This window comes from Perca fluviatilis, chromosome 2 (assembly GCF_010015445.1).
Source record: "Perca fluviatilis chromosome 2, GENO_Pfluv_1.0, whole genome shotgun sequence".
NCBI classification, from domain to species: domain Eukaryota; kingdom Metazoa; phylum Chordata; class Actinopteri; order Perciformes; family Percidae; genus Perca; species Perca fluviatilis.
The window spans coordinates 7809949-7818337 of NC_053113.1; the positions used below are offsets into that span (position 1 = coordinate 7809949).

The 8389-nt window shown below is 42.1% G+C and overlaps 1 pseudogene; it reads left to right on the top strand.

The window, feature by feature from the left end:
* The window catches only part of LOC120543665, a 47925-nt pseudogene extending 43887 nt beyond the window's left edge, over positions 1–4038 (top strand).
* The last annotated feature ends 4351 nt before the right edge of the window (positions 4039–8389 follow it).

The following is an 8389-nucleotide window of genomic DNA, read 5'->3' on the forward strand; positions in this document are numbered from 1 at the left end:
TGTCAGTCATGGCTGCAGCCGTTACGCAACAAATCCGGACCTGGTGGGTATTGACGGACGGCAGAGCACAGAGCCGACACGCAGCGGAGCCGGTCTGCAGACAGGGGGGTGCTAGGTGTCTAAATTACCATCAAATTAGAGGAAATTACACAATATCTTACAGTCGTCTATCCATACAGCTATCGTTACATGGCAAACTTAATTATGGGTCAGCCCAGTGCTGTTAACCATAGTTAAAACAATCGTACTAAAAAGAACCTTAATGAGCATGTTGTGTTATCAATACATTAGGTCTCTGCTGCATTAATAAATATCAATACTACCTATTGTACCTTTAAAACATATCAACAGTGACTGGAATAGGGCAATAACAACACAAAGTGTTGATTTATTAAATTAAAGCAACGGAAATGTACATCATGCTTAGTTCAGAGTTTCTTTTAAAAACATTTTGCAGCAGCGGCCCACAGTTGGACCAACTGGACTTTGGGGTCAAGTGTACTCTGGTCTGGCCCACAATCGGATGTAAACGCCCTCATCCAGAATTTTGTGTCGTTTCCACCATTTATTTGGTGCATACTTGTGTATCAGGATGCAAGAGATAAAGTATTAGATGCTCAATGGGTATGACCACCAGAACACCCCCCCCCTCCCTCTTAATATGTCTCCCCCCCCAAAGGCCCATTCTGAGCCAAGGAAAATCCCAAAGATAACAAATACACAAAAAAGACCATGTCCCCAAAGGAAAAAGTTATCATCTGTTTTATCTTTAAAATATACATTTTCTTTGATTGTTCATCTCACTTCAATTTTCTTTTTTTTCTTTTGTTATTCTAGTACCTAAAAGTAAAATTCTCAAGTGCAATTTGTATTTAAAAATAAAATACCTGGCTTCTGCGTAACAATATGGTATTGTCACGATACATGTTGCTATACTATGCTGTATCCATTTCCCCCCCATCCCTAGCATTAACAGTAATAATACAATTTATTCATATAGCGCTTTTCAAGGTACTTGTTAGGATAATTAGTGGAGTCAGTTCTACTGCACTCACAGCAAGTACAGAAAAATTACTGAAGATTTGCTCACAACAGTGTCTTTTTATAAGAATCAGCGAGTAATATTACAAAAGACATACTGTCTTTATCTCTGGTCAGGCCCGGTGTCTTCTCCACACACACTCTGCCCTCAGGGGCATTCTGTGCTTTTCACAAGGTCATGATTATCTCGTGGGAGACAGAAATAGTTTGCACACAGATGAAGCAAATAGTTTAACACTAAAATGAAATAAGCATAACTTTTCTAACAGTACTCAAAGACACTTTACAATGAAGCACATTAAAAGCAAGTAAAACAGTAAAACCAGCAAATAACAGCAGGTGACACTTTATCTTTCTACATGGTTAAGGCTTATCTAAAGTGTTAGGCTTTGATAAAGTATTTTAATGTATCCAGGTCAGGGGCGCTGCAGTGGTGAAAGGTGAGGTATCATTAGCTGGTCACTTGCCAAAACACCTGCCTGTTTATCCACTGATTCTCACAACTCAACTTCTCTAGATGGTGCTGCGTTTTCTTGAATTTTGAGGAAAGAGAGGATTGGTCCAATGAAGATTAACAAAAAGATTTAATAAGAAAATGGCATGACAAAAACAAGTTTTAACGCTGCAGTGAACTTAAAAGATGCTTCTCCCTTCTAAGTTTTACAAATATATTCCCTTGAAGTTGTGGGCGGCTTCTTGGATGAAAACTTCCTCCACTGGTCTGTCGTCGCCCAAAAGACAACGTTATTTTTGAGGTTACTTCCAGTCACAAACAAGATCCTACCATGTGGATGTTGATTCTTTTCAAGTTAGTCTTTTGGTCTTAATCTAATCAACACAATCTTCCTGCCGTGTAAACAAAGAGCTTCCTCCTGTATGCTAAGTGACAGACATGATATAATTAGCACAATAAGCTGCAGAGGGCAGGATGTTGATTGAAATGCAGTTTTCCTGCCTAACTCAGCTGCAGCATACATTGTCAATATATCAAAACATAAAAGTACATTGATATCAAAGATCAGCATTGTATGTATTTACAATTTGTAAAACACACACACACATACACACAGACACACACACACACAGAGACACACGCACATATACACACACATACACACACACAGACACACACACAGACACACACACACACACACACACACACAGACACACACACAGAGAGATACACGCACAGACACACAGAGAGACACACACGCACAAACACACACACAGACATACACACACACGCACACACAGACACACACAGAGACACACAGACACACAGAGAGAGACACACACACAGAGACACACACAGAGACAAACAGAGACACACACACACACACACACACACAGAAACACACACAGAGAGAGAGAGAGACACACACGCACAGAAACACACACACACACATACACACAGACACACACACATAGAGACACACGCACATACACACACACATACACACACACAGACACACACACACACACACACAAACACAGAGACACGCACACAAACATACACACACAGACACACACACACAAAGAGACACACACACACAAAGAGACACAGAAAGACACACACACACAGACACACACACAGAGAGACACACACACACACACACACAGACACACATACACATACACATACACAGAGAGACATAAACACACACACACACACACAAAGAAACACACAGAAAGATACACACACACACACAGAAACACAGAGACACACACACACACACATACGCACACACACATACACACACAGACACACACACACACAAACACATACACACGTCATACTCAGGTGAGTTAGATGGAAGACAACACAAGAGTTAATAAACCAACAGATGATAATCTGCTGCTGTGTTGTGTCTGTTTCTCTCCATCAGATGGCTGTCAGCTGGAACTGGACACAATCACAGTGAACAGAAAACTCAAACTGTCTGACAACAACAGGAAGGTGACACATGTGGAGGAGGATCAGCCATATCCTGATCATCCAGAGAGGTTTTACTATCCTCAGCTGCTGTGTAGAGATGGTCTGACTGGTCGCTGTTACTGGGAGGTGGAGACGAGAGGAGATGTTGAGATATCAGTGAGTTACAGAGGAATCAGCAGGAGAGGAAACGGTGCTGACTGTTTGTTTGGATTTAATGATCAGTCCTGGAGTCTGACCTGCTATGATGGTCGTTACTCTGTCAGGCACAATAACAGAGTAACACCCATCTCCTCCTCCTCTGTCTCTGGTAGAGTAGCAGTGTATGTGGACTGTCCTGCTGGCTCTCTGTCCTTCTACAGAGTCTCCTCTGACACACTGATCCACCTCCACACCTTCAACACCACATTCACTCAGACTCTCTATCCTGGGTTTGGGGTCTTTCCTGGTTCCTCAGTGTCTCTGAGTCCTCTGCAGGACTGAGAGTCTCTCCTGGTTCCTCAGTGTCTCTGAGTCCTCTGCAGGACTGAGAGTCTCTCCTGTGGACAGAAACACTGACTGAACATCAGCTGCTGAAATCAGAGTTCAGTCTGTTCTCCATCACACACACTCTGCACTGAGAACCAGATCTCAGACTCAGACACAAAACATTAATTTCTCTTTTCAACATTTTAAGGTTGTTCCTTGTTTTTTTTTCATTTTTGTTGCCTTGTTTTGAACTTTTGTTGTGTCTTTCCTTCATTTTGGGGTTAAATAATGCGGCTGTGTATTTCCTGTATTTCCTGTGTATAAATAATGAAACAGACCTCCAGTCGGTGTCTTCAGTAGCTGGACAGACGTGAACCTCTCCTGATTGGATGGTCTGTTAAAAACAGGAACAGTGTTAGAGAATATCTGCTGTGATGTGATTGGTTAATAATCTCTCCATGTGGTTTATTGGTCCTGAAAGCCTGATGTCTTTTCTGTTACTGTAGTTACCGCTCTGAGCCTCCAGAGGGTTTTTCTAACCCTTTAAAACATATATACATTGTATACGATGGAGTCTAATCTCCAAAAGACCATGTACAATTCATATTATGCATATGTAATTTACAAATAAATCTTGCATGTCTGCAACGAAGTCTCTCCTGATTGAATTGGTAACAGTTAAGGCTCTTATATACTAGACACAGACCAGCTGGCGCACGCTAATGTGACGTCATGGGATCGCATGTTAGCTTGTTGTCAATAGCAAAGCACTGCTACAACACACACAAGTTCACCATTATCTCCAAAAGAACTACTTCCATGTGTACCCTCATTTAGAAGAAGTCTCCCAGCTAATCCTGCCTTGTAACTGACCAAAGTTGGAGAAACAGCCTTTCTTTTACTGTGTCTAGAGTTAGCTAGCTGACATGATCTACATCTGAGCTACTGAGCATGTGTGAGTGCAATCAAAGATATTACAGAAGAAGAAGAAGAAAAGAGGTCTCACTCTGTAGCTAAAACAGAAACCAGGTGAAAAGAGGATCTGCAGCAATGTGCAGTACAACAAAAATATGGTGTTTTTTGAAAATTAAACCATGTAAACCTATTCTGGTACAACCTTAAAATACAGTTATGAACCTGAAAATGAGCATAATATGGGCGCTTTAAGCTAAAATGTACAAAAGGAGCACAGCAGACCACAATCAGACAAACATCAGACAAAGACATGCACACATGCACACACACACACAAGGCAAGAAGCTGTTTCCACTTTGACCTCTGCTCGCACACTATAAATCAGGCGCGTGCCGGCAGGATATTACGTTATATTTTGATGTCACGATGGACCGCGCCACCTTGGATGCGTCTAGTATATAAGAGCCTTTAGACCTGCTCTGCTTGCACTTTCAGTAAAACCATCAGATTAAAGAGATACCTTAGGAACAGAAGGATTTATTGGGCCCAGAGGTGTTTACAGGCCTTGATGGATTTATGTTGGGTTTGTGTACAAAAACAGTATTCAAAAGATTTAATATGTAGAGCTAGGGTGTCAAACTCAGTTTCCCAGAGGGCCACACTGGAGAATGAGAATCACACCAAGGGCCAGACATGTGGAGGTTATTGACCTGCTTTTGTCACTTTTTAAACATTTTGGTAGCTTTATTTCCTCATTTTTGTTGTTTTTGGTCTGACTTTTTTTGTGGCTTTCTCAGACATTTGTCACCTTTTTGTAAATTCGTACGCTTTTTTGTCGCATTTTTGTAGACATGAAGCCCTTCAAAAGTCATCAAAAGAGTTCCTTAGCCATCGTAGAGTTTAGCAAATCAACCAAAATGTATTGTGAACCCAAATTGATATATACAGGCCTGATCTAAATCTGCAAGGGGCCAGATTTGGCCCTTGGGCCTTGAGTTTGACATATGTGATGTATTGTAGACTATAAGATTTAAGCTGGTGAACAGGACCTGGAACAGTGGAAGATGAGCGCCATCTGGTGGCTACAGAGCCGGATTAACCATTAGGGCAACTGGTCACTTGCCCAGGGGCACAGGACATCTAAGAGGCCCTAGGCTCGGTCAAATATTATGTTAGATCACATTATAAACGCAGTCCTCACTTTCCTAATTATATGCAGATTTTTGCAACCCGTTCCATCAAAATATTATGTTAAATCACATCAAAAACAGTGTCTGTAGCTTTCCTGCGTAACGAGCGAGGAGAGAACGAGCTGTGACAGACGGTGGTAAAGTTGGTTTTATATTGGAAGGTCAAGCTGAATAATAGATTTTTCGAATGTGTCGAATATCCAACGTCCAATATAAAACCAACTTTACCACCGTCTGTGACAGCGAGTCTGCTGCGGTGTGGTGGCGCTGCATCCCGGCAAAGACTGGAGCGACTGAGCTGCACCCCCCCGAGCCTCTGAAATTGAAGTCAGTTTCCCCAGGTGAAGTTTAAACACACGTTCAATTTAAAATTGTAATGTATGGTAAAGGCGAATCAGCATCAACAACAGCGCGTCTATTAGCTACGTTAGCCAAAAATCAAATCGCTCCCTCGTGATTTGTAGAACTTTCGGCCCTTTGATTAGTTTTGATTTTAGTAAAAAGAAGAACAGCATAATACAAAATATTACAAACTGGCATGTTTGAATTCATAACGTTTACAGAAGGTAGCCGTTTCGGTGGCGTGGCGTTACGTTACAACAAACCACACAGTGCTTGCTGAGACCGATCATTTGTATTCAAAAAAAGAGTAGTGCACAGGAGGAAGAGGAGGAGGTAAATGAAGAAGGAGAAGGCAGTACACTGGAGAGATCAGGCTGGTCAGAGCAGGAGAAGATCACAGAGGGAAATGCAGAAATAAGTGAAAGAAAAGAGGGAAAGGAAGAATTGACTTTGAGGGATGAAGAGGAGGCTGCAGATTCAGAGAAAGGGACAGAAGGAGGAAGAGGAGGCTGTAGATTCAGAGAGAGGGACAGAGGAAGAGAGTGATCAAGAAGATGAAGATGACAGGGAGGAAGAGGAGGCTGTAGATTCAGAGAGAGGGACAGAGGGAGGAAGAGGAGGCTGCAGATTCAGAGAGAGGGACAGAGGGATAGAGTGATCAGGAGGAGGCAGATGAAGATGACAGGGGGGGCCTTGAGTCTTGTTGCCCAGGGCACATGAAATTGTTAATCCGGCCCTGGGTGGCTATCCAAGGTCCTAGGTTTAATTTTTAATATAAACGATGATGTATGCAACTACCAATGAGATTAATTCAGCCTCTACTTATTGGGCTTATTCAAGGAGCCAGAAAGCTGCTTTAAGCCCTGAGAGGGCCACCAGTTTAAAAGCCTTTTGGAAGATTTTCTATAATTCTATTTCAAAATGTAATTTATTTCTTCTTCATATTAAAGACACACCAACGCAGTAGAATTATCAATTGTAACATTTAATTATCCTGCAACTTCTGAATGTCCTAATTTAATATATAGGCATACATCGAGGCCTACTGTTATTGGTCACACTTTATTTTTGTGTGATAAAAAAGTAATATTGGTAGTGGCCGGGTTGGTTCAGTGGGTAGAGCAGGCGCACAGGTACTGAGAGGTTTATGCCTCAATGAGGAGGTCCAGGGTTGGAGTCTGACCTGTGAGTATGTCCTGCATGTCTCCCCTTTTCTCTCTCTCTCTCTCTCTCTCTCCCCCCTTTTCACCAGGCTGTCCTGTCAATTAAAGGTGGAAAAGCCCCAAAAATAATCTAAAAATTAATAATATTGGTTATAATTAACCTATAGTATCAAGAGTAGTACTCCAGACTAAAGGAGGAGGGAAGGAGAGAAGGAAGGAAGGAGGGAAGGAGGGAAGGAGGGAAGGAAGGAGGGATCAGTTTCCTGTCCCAGAGGAGACAAGAAGAGAAGAAACTAGAACAATATTCACATTTAACGAGTCTTCATATTTCAGGAACACAGTTGTTATATTCCTAGAAAAAAAAAAAAAATTATATAGTGTGTGTCTTTCTTTGTGTGTGTGTGTGTGTGTCTCTCTGTCTTTGTGTGTGTGTGTGTGTGTGTGTGTGTGTATATGTGTGTGTGTGTGTGTGTCTCTGTCTTTTTGTGTGTGTGTGTGTGTGTGTGTCTCTCTTTCTTTTTGTGTGTGTCTATATGTGTGTGTGTGTGTGTGTGTGTGTGTGTGTGTGTGTGTGTGTGTGTGTGTGTGTGTGTGTGTGTGCGTGTATCTATATGTGTGTGTGTGTCTGTCTTTGTGCGTGTGTCTGTGTGTGTGTGTGTGTGTGTGTGTGTGTGTGTGTGTGTGTGTGTGTGTGTGTGTGTGCGTGTATCTATATGTGTGTGTGTGTCTGTCTTTGTGCGTGTGTCTGTGTGTCTTTTTGTGTAGTGTGTAGTAATGGCACAATTGGCTGCTCAGCTGTTCCATGGCCAGGTGTGTTTCGGGCAATATGATCTGCTCATATTCAGCCAAATGCTTCAGAACTCATTGGACGGCGCCTCACAGTGCAGATGGACAATGACGGGCGAAGCATACTGCGAAAGCAACCAGAGAGTTTTTTAAGGGAAAGAAGTCAATCACCTGACCTGTATCTGATTGAGCATGCATTTCACTTGCTGAAGACAAAACTGAAGGGAAAATGCCCCAAGAACAAGCAGGAACTGAAGACAGTTGCAGTAGAGGCCTGGCAGAGCATCACCAGGGATGAAACCCAGCGTCTGGTGGTGTCTGTGCCTTCCAGACTTCAGGCTGTAATTGACTGCAAAGGATTTGCAACCAAATATTAAAAAGTGAAAGTTTGATTTATGATTGTTAATCTGTCCCATTACTTTTGGTCCCTTAAAAAGTGGGAGGCCCATATACAAACTGTTGTAATTCCTACACTGTTCACCTGATTTAGATGTAAATACCCTCAAATTAAAGCTGAAAGTCTGCAGTTAAAGCACATCTTGTATCGGAAT